The sequence below is a fragment of the Martes martes genome, assembly GCF_963455335.1.
Source record: "Martes martes genome assembly, chromosome: 5".
Taxonomy (NCBI): domain Eukaryota; kingdom Metazoa; phylum Chordata; class Mammalia; order Carnivora; family Mustelidae; genus Martes; species Martes martes.
In genome coordinates this window covers 73,153,655-73,172,346 of record NC_137892.1, presented here as the reverse complement: position 1 = coordinate 73,172,346, position 18,692 = coordinate 73,153,655, and the positions used below count along the sequence as shown (strand labels likewise).

Genomic DNA, 18,692 nt, shown 5'->3' with positions numbered 1-18,692 from the left:
GTCACTGAACAGTACATCAAAAACTAATGATGTATTGTATGTTGATTAATTGAATTTAAATTTAAAAAAACTTAGTCACTAAAACAAGAAACATAATTGTATGGATCAGGAATTCGGACAGGGTACAAAGAGGGTGGTTCATTTTGCTCTACTATATCTGGGACCTTAGTTGGAGTTGCTCAATTGGCTAGGGATTAAATGAGATAGTAGGCATGGATGTGCTTATTTTATTAAATAGGCACAGTATTTGGAAAATTTGGGGATTAGAGAAAAAAGATAAAAGTAACCATGTGAAATTCTAATCATATTACTTTGTTGATTATAACTTTTTAATAAAAAATAAAGGAAAATTTTAGCTTATTGACAAAATAAAAGACAAATAATGAATCTTGCCCCATATCTCATATTAGTTTAATGAAAAGTAAAGGGATCCACAGCCATATGTGCATCTTATTCTATAAAATGGTAGCTTTTATTCATGAAGCATGCATCAAGCCTAAATTAAGAACCCACATAAATATAAATAAAGCATCTTTTCCATTTGGATTGAACTAGTTTGAATTTCACATTAGCTAAATTAAAAATATGTTTTTATTAGGTGGAAGTAGTTTCCAAAGTGCTTTTCCTGGCCCATATCTTGTCCTTATTTTCTTGAAGGGCTGGTCTAGCACAGTTTAGGCAAAATTTTTGGTCCTGTTCATCTGCCAGGTGGTAACAGAGTAGGAAACCCACAGAAAAGTTAAGTCCTACACAAACTTACAAAAAAGAAAAACTGGCCTTTTCTGCAGCAGTACCCTAGGGATGGGTCTGTTTTTGCATCCCATCACTAATGCCTCTGAGGATGCAACTTGTTTTCAGCTAAATGCCATATGGAGTTCTAGAAGTAGAAAATGTGTAGCTTAATTTAGAATACATCTTTAGCCACAATGCCGGTGAAAGTTTTTAAAAAGTAAGGAAGCACAAGCCGATGGCCCCTGCTATGGCTTAGTGCCTATTGTATCCACGATACTTATATTGCACTGTGTGATTTATGGAGTTAGAAAGGAAAGAAAATTAGTTATTTTTTTCCTCTCTCTCAGTTTGAAGCATTTTTGTTTACTGCTGAAAAACTGTAAAACCTTTCCTCTTCTACCCTAACTGTCTTGTTTCCTAACTTCTTCCCCAATCTCTTGCCCCTATGACCCTTAGGATAGAAAAGAAAAGAAAAATTTTTTTTTAAAAAATGCAAAAAGTTTATATTCCTTCCCCAAAACATTCTTAGTGGCTTAGAGCCATAGAACAGAAGCATATATCAGGTGGGCTCAAAATATTTAGTTCTAAGAGGTGTGATCAAATTTGAGCAAAATATTTTTGTAATGACCTGGGCTTGTAGTTTCATCACATTCATAAAGCGAGTTTATTTATCCTTGGATAATTAAATCACAGTGGAGATTTTAAGGAACATTTGCTTAAAGATTCAATACTGTCATTGTAGTAATAGACATATGAGTACAAATTGGAGTATTCCTTATGTTAAATTTCATTTGTCTTGCAAATAGATAAATCTAAACGTGTAAGCATTCAGATATTTCCTGTGTTTGACTTTATATACGCTACTAAAATACTCTAAAATATCTAAGATTATGCAGTGAAACCATTGTGGAAATAAAAAATCAGTAAAATACATTAAGTGTTCTGACTGTCAGAGTATTTTTAATTAAGTTTAACTTCTTAGTTTTAATTTTTTTTTAAAGAAGAGTACAGAAGGAACAATGGATCGTAATATCTACCATTAACATTCAGATGAAATCATTTGAAATATTCCCCCTGAAAAAAGAGACTTTTCTTTTTCTAAACAGAAATAGGTTAATCTTTATAATCAGAATTTAGAGTTTATAAAATCATTGTCACATAGCTTTGTAACCTACAGAGCTAATCATTGTTTTCATTTTGGTAAGCCTCCTTTCAAATCTTTTTCTTTTTTTTTTTAAAGTTTATTTATTTATTTAACTCTACACCCAATGTGGGACTCAAACTCATAACCCTGAGATCAAGAGTCACATGGCTCTTCTGACTGAGTCAGCCAGGTGCCCCTATTTTTGTTTTTGTGTGTAGGCATGCACACATTCATAAACACACAATTCTATATAAATTAAATAATACTTTGTCTTTATTATATAATTTGTATTATATAGTCTGATTATTTTAAGTAGACATTTCGCATTATAAAGAGTGTTGTAATGAACAGTCAGCACATTTTGCACCTGTCCAGGTGCTTGAACACTTTTGGCACCTTACAGTGCATGCCTAGAATTGCTGAGTTAACGTGTTCACACACTTACCATTGATACATTTTGCCAGTGCTTAAGAGAAATGAATTATTTTTTTAGTGTTAGTGTAGTATTTGACATATTTACTGAGTGCTGAATGCTGCTTGTGTGTCAGATTCTGTGCTAGTTATTTGGGTTATAAAAATAAAATGACTTGGCTTTATTGGGCTAGTGGATATTACAAAGAAGTAACAGGCAGTTAAAATATCGTATTCCAAGTGTAACAGTAAGGATAAACATCAGGGAATTTGTGTACCAATATCAGAGTCCAGAAGTCTCTGTAGAGAAAGTGGCATAGAAGCTGAGATCTGAAAGGTAAATGTGAGTTCTATATAAAAGGGAAGTTGAAGAGAGGAGTGTGGTAGGCCATGAGGAGTAGGTGTCAAAGATTATGATACATTCTAAGAACTAATGGAGTTTTAGAATGTGTGGAATGCATGCAAAGGATGAGACACCAGAGACAGAGCTAGAGAATAAAGCATAGCTGAGACCATGAAGAACCTTGTAGTAAAGTTAATAAGTATGGATTTTAAGCATCAAGCAGTGCCATAGCAAAGAAGTTGTGAGATCAAATTTGAGCTTGAAAAAGTTACCCTGACTCTAGTTAGAGACTGACTTGAAGGCAAGCCAAATCAGAGTCCCATGGTCAAAAAGATGCAGTGAAGTTGATTTGGGAAGGCATCTGTACCCAAAGAATCTAAGCTTGCTCGTTAGACTAGGCAGTTAGGAAGGGTAATCTTCAAAGTCAGGTAAGTAAGAGCACCATTTATCTAATGGCTCCTCTGTCTTGAAAGAGCAAGCAAAGTACTTCTTGGGGAACTTGGGAACTCCCACCCACCTAGTGAGAAGAGAATCTGAAATTAAAATTAGGAAAATAAGATATAATATCATTGTCATCATCACCACCACCATCTTTTAGTTACTATCAGAAAGGCTACACTTGGATTAGACTTGATTTTATAGACCTACAATAGTGTGATTCATTCTTGAGCAGAATAGAAGCTTATGATGTACTTTTTGTCCTCATCACAGCTGGTCCAGGAGCCACATAAAAGGGGCATGCAGGTGAAAGAGGGACCTCAGTGTCTCTACATGCATTAGATAAAGAAGGCAGGGCCAACAGTCCTTAAGCTTAAAATAGGAAAAGTTTCAGTGACTAAGAGGACCACCCACATGCAACTCCATTTGTCAAAGAAACACTGTTAAAACTTCATGATCCTCTAGAAGCCAATTTGTATAATTCTAATTCATGCTGATCAAAGTCTAGCTGAATACCAGAAAAATTTCTGCCTCACTTTCTTTCCTTATTTAATCCATACCATGTACTCTATTTAAAATCATTTGTTCACATTTTCATACATTTACATAATATTGAAGTTGTTTTGATGTAAATTTAGCAAGAGTACTGTGGGAAATGGGAAGTCTTTAATAAATAATTTACATAATGCTTATTTGTCAGTAAGTATGACCTTCACAAAGATTACATCACCATTTTTTGGTATACTTTATACTATCTGTTGCAGTTTTCTTAGTGGTTTTTATTTTCTGTGTTATGTTTGAAATATCGTCCCATAAAAGTTCTCTTGCCTAGCATCCACACGTCTCTCTGATGGTTCCCAGGGTTAGTATTATGATACCATTTCTCCCTCAGTTTATGCCTGTATTTGTTTAGCCTGGACTACATATTGAATCACAGTGTTAGATACTGTGATAAATGTAGCCCATTAATTTTTTTTTTCTAAATTACTTTAGTTTTTTGTAAAACTGTTGCTTACTCATAAAAAATTAAGGGAGTATATCAGAGCAAGAAGAAAATAGGAAACCCAAAACAACAACACACCTATATCCAGAAATAACTATTATTAACAGAAAGTGAATATTATTCTAGACATCTCTTAAATTCAGGACTGAGGGAAAAAGAAATGGTGGTGAGTTATAAATCCATTTAAATATAAAAGTAAGACCATATATGGGGCACCTGGGTGGCTCAGTGGGTTAAGGCCTCTGCCTTCAGCTCAGGTCATGAGTCAGGGTCCTGGGATCGAGCCCTGCATCGGGCTCTCTGCTTCTCCCTCTCTCTGCCTGCCTCTCTGCCTACTTGTGATCTCTCTCTCTCTCTCTGTCAAATAAATAAATAAATAAATAAATAAAATCTTTAAAAAGTAAGACCTTTTAACTGTGAAAATTCTACATATAAATGCTATGAACATTGACAATGTAAAAACAATAATATAATTAACCCAAACTGGAAAATGGAGGAAGGGAAAATGGAAAAAATATTAAGTATACTAATTTCCTCAACTTTTAGGCCAGGAAGTGAATCAGTACCGCTTAAAATGTCATTTATTAAAAAAACCCAATCTCTTAATATTTTTATAACATTTTTTCATAAAATGGAAGAGTTTCTTAGGAAACATCTTGACACAAAGAAACATTTATATAAAATTTAGAAAATTTTTTAGTCTTCCATTTAATATTTTCATGTTAAATTCAAGTAGAATAAAAATATATTCTTTTTGAATAAAATTATTTAACCTTACTTCTTTCCTCTTCTTGGAGCACCACCAGATGTAAGGAAAGAGGGCAAACTTCTGCCTCCAGTATTGGAAAGACAGACAGGTGACCACAGGGAGTTGCATCTCACCTGAGCACAAAGAGAAACTGCCATGAGAACAGTGCTGGGATGAGAAACCTGAACTATGGTTGGTGAATTGCTGGAGGCTCTGTGTGGACAAATCTGAGAGTTAAAAAATCCAGGGTGACACAGTCATAGGGAGGCCTCGCCATAACGTTGTGAGATTTACCTCTGAGTGTTCAACTAGATTCTTAGAGTAAATATAACAGAAAAATCCCCTAGGGCGTCCTCCAGAGGAAGGGTAAAGGAACCATTTTGAAATATAATGGAACATAGTCGTCTTCTTACTAGCTTTTAGGGAAAACTAGTTAACCAGAGCCTGACCTACTGGGGAATTATCAGAGCCTAATTTACCTGGGGGAAGGGAAATAGCCAACTTCCTCTAGCTCTAGCCCTCCTTATGGGAGAAGTGAAACACACAACTCCAGTTCCCTCTAGCCTTTCATGTGGGAGAAGGAAAATATAAACTCCAGTCCACTGTAGCCATCCTGCCCCACCTAATGGGGGGACAAAAAACAAAAACAAAAACAAAAAAACAAACCAGTGAAACACTTGTGAAGTCATAGAACAGAGGCAAAGTATCACTAAAAGACTAATACCTAATCATAGGACTATAGGACATTTCCTCCCATTCCTCACCACCACATTACTAAAGTCCTATTTATAGCAGTTCCTTTGACCTAGCACATCATGAATGGCTACCAGGAAAAAATTGCAAGGCATACCAAGAGACAAAAGACACAATTTGAAGAGACAGAGCAAGCATCAGCACCAGATATGGCAAGGATATTGGAGTTATCAGACTGGGAATTTGAAACAACCACTATTAATATGCTGAGAACTCTACCGGATGAAATAGACCACATGAAAGAACAGACAGGCAATGTAAGCAGAGAGATGAAGACCAAAATGATGAAGAAGGATGAGAAGGAACCAAAAAGAAATCCTACAGTCCAAAAACACTGTAAGAGAAGTGAAGACTGCCTTTGAATGGGCTTATGAATAATAGACTGGACACAAAGGAAAGAATCTCTGAGCTAGCGGATATGTATCAATAGAATCTTTGAAAACCAAAAAGCTAGGGGAACAAAGACTAAACAAAATAGAATAGAACATCCAGGGACTGTGGGACAATTGCTAAGATGTAACATGCATATTGGGAAGCCTGTACTTCTTTTAATGAGACCTATGATCATACATACTCTTTGGGGCATTCACATCATAGTGTTGACTCAGATTGTGCTGTCAGCTAAATCCCCTTCAGTCTTTTATATTCTTGCTGCCGTTAGTACTCTTTCCACTACCTGGACCCACACATTCATCCTACACCTGTAGTTGGTTTGTCTTTTGGTTATACTCAAGGCAGCATTACAGGCCAGAAATGGGTAAGAACCTACTCTATAGTACATTAGTAGAAATATATCCCAAGCTTAACTTTGACCTGCTGTTTTGCATTCTTGAAATAGTTAAGCTAGTTAGGACTAATCCATAATCATTTTTGTTTACACATCCAGCCATTATTTGTTCTTTACTTTAGTGACAATAATGAAAGACATCATTTTTTTAAAAAGACTTTATTATTTATTTATTTATTTAATTTTATTAATTTTTAAAATTTATTTTAATAAACATATAATGTGTTTTTATCCCCAGGGGTACAGGTCTGTGAATCGCCAGGTTTACACATTTCACAGCACTCATCATAGCACATACCCTCCCCAATGTCCATATCCCCACCACCCTCTCCCGTCCCCCCTCCCCCTAGGAACACTCAGTCTGTTTTTTGAGATTGAGTCTTTTATGGTTTGTCTCCCTCCCAATCCCATCTTTTCATTTTTTCTTTTCCTACCTCCCCCCAACCCCCCCACATTTCATCTCCACTTCCTCATATCAAAGAGATCATATGATAGTTGTCTTTCTCCGATTGACTTATTTCGCTAAGCATAATATGCTCTAGTTCCATCCACATCGTCGCAAATGGCAGGATTTCATTTCTTTTGATGGCTGCATAGTATTCCATTGTGTATATATACCACATCTTCTTTATCCATTCATCTGTTGATGGACATCTAGGTTCTTTCCACAGTTTGGCTATTGTGGACATTGCCGCTATAAACATTCGGGTGCACGTGCCCCTTCGGAGCACCACGTTTGTATCTTTAGGATATATACCCAGTAGTGCAGTTGCTGGGTCGTGGGTAGCTCTATTTTCAGTTTTTTGAGGAACCTCCACACTGTTTTCCAGAGTGGTTGCACCAGCTTGCATTCCCACCAGCAGTGTAGGAGGGTTCCCCTCTCTCCGCATCCTCGCCAGCATCTGTCATTTCTGGACTTGTTAATTTTAGCCATTCTGACTGGTGTGAGGTGGTATCTCATTGTGGTTTTGATTTGTATTTCCCTGATGCCGAGTGATGTGGAGCACTTTTTCATGTGTCTGTTGGCCATCTGGATGTCTTCTTTGCAGAAATGTCTGTTCATGTCCTCTGCCCATTTCTTGATTGGATTATTCGTTCTTTGGGTGTTGAGTTTGCTAAGCTCTTTATAGAGTTTGGATACTAGCCCTTTATATGTCGTTTGCAAATATCTTCTCCCATTCTGTCAGTTGTCTTTTGGTTTTGTTAACTGTTAACTGTTTCCTTTGCTGTGCAAAAGCTTTTGATCTTGATGAAATCCCAATAGTTCATTTTTGCCCTTGCTTCTGTTGCCTTTGGCGATGTTCCTAGGAAGAAGTTGCTACGGTTGAGGTCAAAGAGGTTGCTGCCTGCGTTCTCCTCAAGGATTTTGATGGATTCCTTTCTCACATTGAGGTCCTTCATCAATTTTGAGTCTATTTTCGTGTGTGGTGTAAGGAAATAGTCCAATTTCATTTTTCTGCATGTGGCTGTCCAATTTTCCCAGCACCATTTGTTGAAGAGGCTGTCTTTTTTCCATTGGACATTCCTTCCTGCTTTGTCGAAGATTAGTTGACCATAGAGTTGAGGGTCTATTTCTGGCTCTCTATTCTGTTCCACTGATCTATATGTCTGTTTTTGTGCCAGTACCATACTGTCTTGATGATGACAGCTTTGTAATAGAGCTTGAAGTCTGGAATTGTGATGCCACCGACTTTGGCTTTCTTTTTCAATATTCCTTTGGCTATTCGAGGTCTTTTCTGGTTCCATATAAATTTTAGGATTATTTGTTCTATTTCTTTGAAAAAAATGGATGGGATTTTGATAGGGATTGCATTAAATGTGTAGATTGAAAGACATCATTTTACGTTGTGTAAGTCCATGACTGCTTTATTCTCACAATATGTCCGGCTACTTGCTCTGTCAAAGAAAAAAAGGTGGATTTAATTTTAAGTAATTTATCCTTTTTTTTTTTTTTTAAGATTTATCCATTTACTTTATTTGAGGGGGAGAGAGAGTGTGCAGGACAGTGGGGCGAGAGGAGGCAGAGGGAGAGAATCTCCCAGCAGACTTCCTGCCAAGTGCAGGACTAGTTTCCAATGGCCCATGAGATCATGACCTGAGCTAAAACCAAGAGTGGGATGCTTAACTGACTGAGCCACCCAGGTGTCCCTATGCTGGTTGTTTTAAGATCAGTTTATGGTGTTCTGCATTTTGACTATGATATGTCTGCATTTAGATTTTCTTTTTATTTATCTTGCTTGAATTCATTGAGTTTCCTGAATCTAAAGACTGATACTTTTCAGCAATTTTGGAAAATTTCCAGACATTATTGTCTCAATTCCCATTTCTGTTTTCTCTTTCTGCAGTTCTACTTGTAATGGACTTTTTCACTCTGTCTTCCATTTCTTTTTCTTTTTTTTTTTTTTAAAGATTTTATTTATTTATTTGACAGAGCGAGATCACAAGTAGGCAGAGAGGCAGGCAGAGAGAGAGAGGAGGAAGCAGGCTCCCTGCCAAGCTGAGAGCCTGATGCGGGACTCGATCCCAGGACCCTGAGATCATGACCTGAGCCAAAGGCAGAGGGTTAACCCCTGAGCCACCCAGGCGCCCCTTCCATTTAACTTCCTACAGTTGTTGATTTTTTTCCTCTGTTTTGCATCCTGTGTTATGTGTGTTTTCAGATATATCTAATTCACTCAATCTCTTTTTTTAGCTATCCAGTGGTTCATTGAGTTTAGCTGTCCAATTTATCCCTTTTGAAAGCTGTTTTGATTCTTCGATTATTGACATAGATTTTGTATTCTATTTTTTAGTATCTCCATATAATAAATATACTTGTTTTATTTTTGCAGTCTAAAGTTTTGAGGTCCAGTTCTATTATTACTTGTTATTCCTCTGATTCTCACAATGCTTTGTTTCCTTGTATATTATGAAATCTTTAATAGGGAACCCTTTTTTTTTTTTTTAAGAACTCTTCAGAGTCCTTTGAAATCAGACTGTAGATTTCTTCCTTCAGAGAGAATTTGCCTTTTGTTTCAACAGGCACAATAGAGTATAATAGATCACTGGTGGTTTAATTAAAAATACTCCTTAGATATCCTAAGAATATTCATTAGCTTGAGAGCCTGCATGGACCTGAGACAATCTTCTTCTTAGTCTTTTTTTAGTAGAGTGTTTATTCTCAGCTTCCCTATGAGTAGAGAATCTTTAGATTTATGTGTAGAAGTACTACTTTGATCCTTATGACTAAAACCCCATGTTAAAGCCCACAATCCTAGGTTAGTGAGACCACTTAACTCAGAGTGTCCCAGTAACAGCTGCAATGCTTCTTGCTCTAGTTCTTAGTCCTCTTCAACCCCTTGCTTTTTCGCAAGCTGAGCTATGGATTTAAAGAACTAAGTTAGACATTTATTATATTTTTTAAAAATGTACTTTATTCAGTCTCCTAGGTATTTGATTGCAAGAGAATTTTCAGGTTTCCTCCTATGTTACCTTACTGGAAATGGAAATCTCGTGTTTTTCATATTGAGTTAATATAATTTGTAAAGTTGGATTGTGGAATAGACATATGGCTAAAGACCGAATTTCTGCCTCAACGAATTTACCCCACTTGTGTGAAATATTAGCTAAGCCAAGATCTTTCCATTAAATAACATGTTTGATTCTGCACTTCTTACTTGGTATTTAGACAGAATAGCAATATTACCGACTGTTATGGACATTTTATGATTTTGTGCAGGATTCACTGTTTAGTCTGTGTTGGAAAAGAATAAAACTTTCTAAGATTTGGAAGAGATCTTACAAGACTAATGGCAATCTACATTAGATGTCTAAACTTTTTATTTAGAAATAAATGTGATGGGGCACCTGGGTGACTCAGTGGGTTAAGCCTCTGCCTTCAGCTCAGGTAATGATCTCAGGGTCCTGGGATTGAGTCACATTGGGCTCCCTGCTGAGCGGGGAGCCTGCTTCCCCCTCTCCCTCTGCTGCTTCCCCTGCTTGTGCTCTCTCTCCTTCTCTCACTCTCTGTCAAATAAATAAATTCTTAAAAAGAAAGAAAGAAAGGTGATGTTTCATATGAAATGAGTAAAATTTTAAGTCTAAAGGCTATATGCAGGTGCGTTTAGGCTCCTTCTTCATTCCAAATTACACTTTTCTATTCCTGTATATTGGTGTAATGATTATGAAGGACATGTAGAGCATTATCTCTAAGATTAAACCTTATCTTTTGATAAATGCTTTCTAAGATTACGTAGACCAAGAATAATATAGGTTTTCTTTTAGCCTTCCTCATAGAATTTGTAATTTTGTACTTTTCTTTGTTGACTTGTTTATTCTTTACCTTCTCGGCTGGATTATAATGAAGGAAAATAACCAGTTCAGTTCCAAGTGTTTAGAGACCAGAATTAGGATATGGGAATTTTGTAATTTTTAGTTTTTTTAAACTGTTGCATTTTTCATTTTCATAACGTGGTGTTTAATCCAAGCAGTGCATTAAATACAAAAATTTATCAGTAAGCTTTTGAAATCTGTACATTCATGAGAAAAATGAAAGAATTTACCATTGTAATCTTTTGAGTTAGCCTGTGGTCTCAGGTGGTTAGTAATTGATTCTGTAAATAATAAGAACAGAAAGTGTTTGTGGTAGGGGTGAGAAAACTAATGGTAATAGAAGCAAACTGATGTTGCAAACATATTCTGAGCATCATGTTAAGTATGCTAAGCAGTATCCATGGAATTGTATTCATTTCTTACAACCTTAGTATTTTTCACATCTCAAAATGCAGAAACCGAGACTTAGATTTAATCTAGTTGTCTAAGGCCAGACTGCCGGTAATAGGTAAAGGAGAGCTTTAAATGTACAGTGGGTTTCCCTGACTTAATTTGGTTAGGTATTTCCTGGATATATGTATATATTTTCACAATTCATGTATAAACTACAACATATTATGATAACTTCATACCATGCTAAACCTCCATTCCCTGCTTCAGCTGATGATACCATAAGCCTAAAAATTGTGCCATGTATCTATAGTTTTAATGCTTCTGATAGGCTATTATTATGGTTATTTTATGATTTCATCAACAGCCAAGCTGTTGTTTCATTATAAACAGAGTCAGTATCTTTGTGATTAAAGCAGCAGACTGAAAACCATGAAGGGTGTACCGTTTGCTTTGCAATCATTTCCATGTGTTATGAATTCTTATCAGATGTTGGGAAATAGCAGGCTTAAGCTAACTGCAAGTTCCACATCTTTGGTCTCAGAAACAATGATCTGTAATGAACATATGTTTAGCTGTCAGCTTGTTTAATAAGGTCTCTAAACAAATTCATTTATTGTCCACTTCATTTTCATAGAATAAAATTCTTTTCAAAAGTCAAATGCAGGGCTTCTGTGTGGCTCAGTGGGTTAAGCCTCTGCCTTCGGCACAGGTCATGATCTCAGGGTCCTGGGATCAAGCCCCGCATAGGGCTCTCTGCTCAGCAGGGAGTCTGCTTCTCCCTCTGTGCTCTCTCTTTCTCTCTCTCAAATAAGGAAATAAAGTCTTTAATAATACAAAAAAAGAATGTCAACCAGTCAGGTCTTTTCTTTTTTTTTTTTTTCAAGGTGAATGTTAGAAAAGTTCAGTGTTTTAGTTCATTACCCTAATATTAAGATGATATTTCTCATGCCATAAGAAAAAAGAACAGATATAACTCAAAATTTTCCTAAGGCACATTCCTGGAAACAAGAATATGAGAAAAGCATCTGGGAGGGTGCCTGGGTGGCTCAGTTGACTGAGCGTCTGACTTTTGGTTTTGGCTCAGGTCATGATCTCAGGATTGTGAGACCCACCTGCACGTCAGGCTCCACACTCAGCAGGGAGTCTGCTTGAGATTCTCTCTCCCTCTCTCTTTGCCCCTCCCCCCGCTCATGCTCTCTCTTTCAAATAAATAAATTTTTTTTTAAAGCATCTGGGAAAAAATAAAAACTGACTGAAAATTATGCAAGTTGCCATTTTAAATCCTCAGTCTCAAGTTGAAAAGCTGCACAATTTAAAACATTGCAAGATTTTTAACTACTACTATAAAATAATAGTCTGATAAAAATGTACGCACACCATAATTATAAAAACTTCCTGTGTAGTTACTTATTCATAGTGTCTTCTGTTCTTTAAAAAAAGTTCAGCTTAAAAATAAGGTATTAAGTCAACACATAATGTTCACTTAGTGAGTAGTTAGCAAACTAAATGAGAAGCCACATAAAGAATCAGGAGCTTCTTTCATGTTTACAGTCCCATTACTGACTTGGGCAATATTGATAAAAATCTCTTACTGTCTTCACATTTCACCTTCTTATATCTAAGATTGAATGACCATATTCGGCATCTCACCATTTCCTGCAAATACTGGGTTTTAAGATCCTAAATACAAAGAAGTTGAAACAATGATCTGCAGAGTGTAATAACTTTTACACCTTTCTCACAATGTACTTGGATGATGATGAAGCTGAGACAAAAAAGTAGGATTAATTGCTTTTGGCCATATCATGATGTTGGGTCTAGGCCTTCTGATAAACATGTCTCTGTTTTTACCAAAATGTTTTGTTTAATCTTTGAAATGGACATTAGATTTAAGAAGAAAAAAACCCATCAATGGCATTAGAGTAGATGCATTTAATAGTATAGTACTTAGTATCATTCTACCATCAATTTTTACTAAAATGATTAATTTTCATTTAGTTTTAATTATTGCATGGAGCATTGGGTATGGTGCATAAACAATGGATTCTGGAACACTGAAAAGAAATTTAAAAAAATAAATAAAAATTTTAAAAAAAGAATGTGGACAGCAAAAAAAATAAAGTTTTAATTATTTAAATTGTTTATGTAATTTAACAGTCATGAATCTACTGTAGTACATTTGTCATTAAAAAACCCTGCCTTCTAAGCAACTGATAGTGCTCTTACTCTGACTTATTCTTAATCTTTCCATCAGCCTCATTATAATACATACGCTGAATACAGCTACAATTTGTAGATGAGAAAACTAAGGCTCAGTGAGCTTGGCAACCTTGCCCCAACACTATACTCAGTTGCCACGTTCTCCATGATGTACTGAAAGCTGAGGGAAATTTTAGTAGACAGAAATAGGGAGGAAAGACCATTTTAGTTAAAATGGAAATAGCACGAACAAAGGGATATATGTACTGAAGCTGAAATACATAAAGAGCATCAGGCTAATAATCTTGATTTTGTACATTGAATGCATTAGTATAGATGGAACTAAGTCCCAAATGTGGATGAAATCTAAATAGAAAGAGAGAGGGTTGACTAGGCTACTGAGAATTCCCTAAATTTGAAGGGGGTCTAAGAGTAAAACCCAGTGGAAACAGAGACAGTATACTAGAAATGTAGAAGATCTGGTATGACACTTTGTCTGAGATTGCAAAAGGTCATAGGTAAGATGGTCAAGAAAGATTCTAATGAAAGTCTAAGTTAACCATTGAAAGGGAAGCTATTGAAAGTTGTTATTAGGAAGTAATAAGTTACTTCTTCTAAGACAGCAATTTAAAGAATGTATGGGTTACTAGCACAGTATTAAAGTAGGTGGATAGTAGGTAAAATGAAGCAGTAAGAGCAGGTCAGAAATTGAATATAAAAAAATTTGAAAGCTCAAAGCTGTAGAGAAATTGGAGGAAAATATTCCCACCTGGTCACCCATAAATGCTTGGCATTTAGACTCTGTCCCAGATTCTCTTTCTAGCTCTATCTTTTGTTACTAGCCCTAACCCGACAAATATTTATGCTATAGCATAATGTTTTAACACCCACCCTGTGTTTTGCTGCCTCCCTGTCTTGATTTAAACACAATGCCTAGGTGCGACTTCACTGTATCTCCACATGGGTGGGTAATTCCTATTCATCTTTCCGGGTGCAGGTCAGATGCCTCCTCTGTGAAGCCATCCCTTATTTAGCCTACTATAATCTTTCCTTCTCTGAATTGCAAAATGCTTCAGTCACTTCTTTATCATGGCAGTTCACCACTTTTTATTATGTACTGTTATTATTTATTTGTGTATAAGATTTATGTCCCTCCGTGGAATTTAGGCTCCTTGGAGATTTTCTCAAGGTATTAGTGTACCACAATGTAAAGAATATAGACAGTCCCATTTTTAATTTGGACCTCTATCATCTACTGATTGATTATGTGACTTCAGGCTAAGTACTTAATCTCCACAAGTCCTGGACTTCTTATCTGTAAAATGCCTATACCACAGGTTATTGAGAAGACTAAGTGGTAAAGGAGGTGACTGATTTAAAGAATCAAGCTAGGTTAGGTTACTTTCCCTCCTTATTCACCTTGATTTCTGTGCCATCACTCAGAATGGTACTGTAGAAATATTAGATGCTCCAGAAATTATTGAATAAATTAGTAATTTCTTTGCTGTTACTAAATATATAAAGGTTACTATAATTTCTAGGCTGCTGGTATTTTATTGGGCTGATTTTTTTTTAAAGAAATTCTTTTTTCCATTGGACCAGATTAAAAAATATTACAAGGTAGAATAATCTGGTGGATAATGGTGATATCATACAAGCCATATTAAAAACTAAATGAATTTAAATTAGAAGCATACTTACTAGGGAAAAAAGTTAATTAGCTCAGAGTTGATATCAGTTTGCAGAAGGCTTTTCTTTCCTTTTCTCTTCTTCTTTTTTTTTTTTTTTTTTGAGAGTGGGAGAGAACAGGGGTGGGGAGAAGCAGAGGGAGAGGGAGAGAGAAAGAATCCTCAAGCAGACTCCCCACTGACTACACAGCCTGACATGGGGCTCAATCCCAGGACCCTGAGATCTTGACCTGAGCCAAAATCAAGAGACACTTAATTGACTGAGCCACCCAGGCAACCCAGAAGCCATTTCTTTTTATCATACAAACAGAAACTAGGCTCTGAGGGCAAAAAGATGCTGCCTGACTCCAAAGCAAGCCCCTAATGTGGCGGTATAAGGTGACATGTACTCCAGGCTTACAATTTTTACTCTCATTTTAACAGATTTAAATATATTCTAGTGCCAGTAGATAAGACTATATTCCAGAGAATGTAACATTGGGAACCCTAAAATTAGACTGTGACCTAAGGACTAGTTTTAAAACTTGTAGTTCATTCCAGGAGTTATGGATTCCACAAGTACCAACAAATAGTGTTGTTTCAGTATGGAAGATTTTGACAATGTTGTAAATTCTGAATCATTTGAAAAATTCAGTATAATGAAGCAATTTTTAATAATCTTATAGACCTTCCCTTCTCTGTCTCACTTCGTCTTTTTTGAGTTTTTATTCATCCTTACTCAGTTTGTAAGTTATTATGGCTACTTCAATAGTGCATCCAAATCTCTCACTATTTAAGGATAGATCTTTAGAAGCTGGCATTATGTGTTCCTTGCCATTTATAAAAATTATGAACAGAGTTAATCTCCATATGTAGTAAAGGTAACATTTATTTATAGTAAATAACATAATAAAGAAATATTCCTAATTCACAAAGAATCCTTAACTGTAGTGCTATTTTAAACATGATCTAAATAATAATAGCTACCATCTGTTGAACATGTATTCAGTGCCTAATATTTTAAATATCTTAGGGGCGCCTGGGTGGCTCAGTGGGTTAAGCCGCTGCCTTCGGCTCAGGTCATGATCTCAGGGTCCTGGGATCGAGTCCCGCATCGGGCTCTCTGCTCAGCGGGGAGCCTGCTTCCCTCTCTCCCTCTCTTTCTGTCTGCCTCTCTGTCTACTGTGATCTCTCTGTCAAATAAATAAATAAAATCTTTTCTTTTTTTAATAAAATCTTTAAAAAAAAAAAAATCTTAAACCATTTTATAGTTGAAGAAACTGAGTCCCAGAGAAGTTAAGTAATTGTTCTTAGGTCACTCAGATAATAAGTGATAGAATTAGCCTTTAAATCAGGACTTTCTGAACTCAAAGAATCCTTTTGATTATTGTGCTTTACTGTCTCTATGACAGTATATACTGTCATCGTCTCATATTTTGCATACTACAGATTACTGTCACAATTAGTTTGTTCAGCCATCATCAGTATTTCATATTAAACTTTCAAAATAAGCTTTGCCTCAAAGAAAACATCTAAATTTCTGAATTACTTACTGAATTAAACTTTTTTAAAAATAGTATAATAAAAAAGATAATGGTGTTTAGTGGATAGAGCAAAGATGTGGTTGCTATTCCCTGTGCTCATATAACTTCAAGAAATAGGAAATAATTACATTTGTCGGAGGAATACATACTGAGAGCCTAAACTAAGCACTGATGTTGAGAATCAAGAGGAATAGTTATATATGAGAGAGATTGGAAAATGACATATTTCAGCAGTGATTCAGTGAAAGGGTGGGGGAACAGTCCCAGAGGAAGTTTAAAGTCTGGTCATTAGGAGGAAAATCGTTCCACAATCAAATAGAGACTTCCGGAAAAGGAACAGATTTGGGCAGGGAGGAGATGACTTCAAGTTTGAACACAGTTTGTAATTAGGCAGTGTCTAGCCTCCGCTATCCATCTAGATCCTGGCCCTTGAAATGTGGCTAGTTTAAACTGAGATGGCCTGTCCCAGATTTAGAACATTTAATATAAAAAAGAGTAAATTATTGCATTAATATTTTTATATTGGTTGCATGTTGAAATAATGATATTTTGGACATATTAAATTAACTGAGTTAAAATAAGTTGTTAAAATTAACCTGTTTCCTTTTATCATTTTTTAATGTGGCTCCTAGGAAACTTAAAATTGCATATATGTCTTACCTTATATTTCTGTTGGACAGCACTAATGTACATAGAGATTTGTAATGCATAGTTAGAAATGCAGGACCAAAAAATCAGGATGAAACATCTAGATTTGGAAATAACATATATAAAAGTGATATTTGATGTTATGAGATTAGATAAAAATGCCAGTGTACAGGGTATGGAAATGAGAAAAATGCCAAGAATTACAGGCTGAGAACAGAGCAAGTAATTAAGACAATATCACTGAACGGTAGAGAAGCCAAAGAGGAAAAGGAAGCCTGAGAAAAGACCATTGAATTTGATTGATACAGAAGCAGTTTCAGTAGAGTATAAGAAGGGTAGATTGCAAGAGATTAAGAAGTTCAAGGTTGAGAAAATAGACTCTATACATAAACTGTTCTTTCAGGGAAGGAGTCCACTGGTGAAGATAATCATCACTTGATTGGAGCAGAGTCCAGGGAAATTTGAGTATGTTTGTTGGCTGAATGAAAGGATCAGTGAAGTAGGAGTGCTTGGAGTTGTAAGGAAGAGAAGATAATTGCTATAGGGTGGTCCTAATGTACTGGATCCCAAACCTGAATGCATATTGGAATCACCTGGGGAACTCGTTACATGGGCAAATTCTCAGGCAACATCTTACATCTAACAAAATAATATTCTCTGGAGGTTTGTCTCCTGGAGCTTGTTGTGAACAGATTCTTCTATGTGATTATGATATATTCATAAGGACAAACAAGTCAAGATAATTAAAGGTGCTGGTGAGGATATCAGTGAAATAACTAACCTTATCATCCAAAATGGTTAGAGAGCCAGGTGGGTAAGAATAGGGGTGTTGGATGATGAACTATGAAGATGTTGGCTTTCATTATAACACAAGTGAGCACAGGTTCAATAGGAATGAAAGACTGAGAAAGTTAAAAAGGTAGTAGATTTTGATCAGAAAGGGAAGTTTCAGAATTCAGGATCCTGGAGGCCAAGCAGATAGAAAATATAGCTATATGTGTTTGATGTGGAAAAGAGGGAAAAAGAACTGAGTGGTGCACGTTGTAAGACCTATCAGTTTGGTAACTGATACAGGACAGTGTTTTTGTTTTTTGTTTTTTTAAAGATTTTATTTGACAGAGAGAGATCAGAAGTAGGCAGAGCAGCAGGGAGAGAGAGAGGGGGAAGCAGGCTCCCCGCTGAGCAGAGAGCCCGATGCGGGACTCGATCTCAGGACCCTGAGATCATGACCTGAGCCGAAGGCAGAGGCTTAACCCACTGAGCCACCCAGGCGCCCCCAGGACAGTGTTTTAAAAGGGGAAAAAAAGTATAAGATTTGGGGATCAAGAAGAAGCACAAAGGTTGAATCAGTATGGAACTATTTAGACTTAAGATTCCACAAAAGCTTGGCTTGGGTTTCTTTTAGACCTTTTCCAGACTTGTTACCTACTCGGGTTTACAATGTTCTTTGAGTATCTGTTATCCATTCTAGCTTTTACTTTAATAGTGGATACCTGACGTTCACAGATATGAAATGCAAAGTTTTGACTGGCCACAAGTGACTCTAAGGGTTCATGTCATGGGTACAAAGC

The 18,692-nt window shown here is 36.2% G+C and overlaps 1 protein-coding gene across 1 annotated transcript in view; it reads left to right on the top strand.

The window, feature by feature from the left end:
* The window catches only part of CWC27 (CWC27 spliceosome associated cyclophilin), a 199,926-nt gene that overhangs the window by 83,994 nt on the left and 97,240 nt on the right, over positions 1-18,692 (top strand). The gene's annotated exons all lie outside the window — the stretch shown is intronic.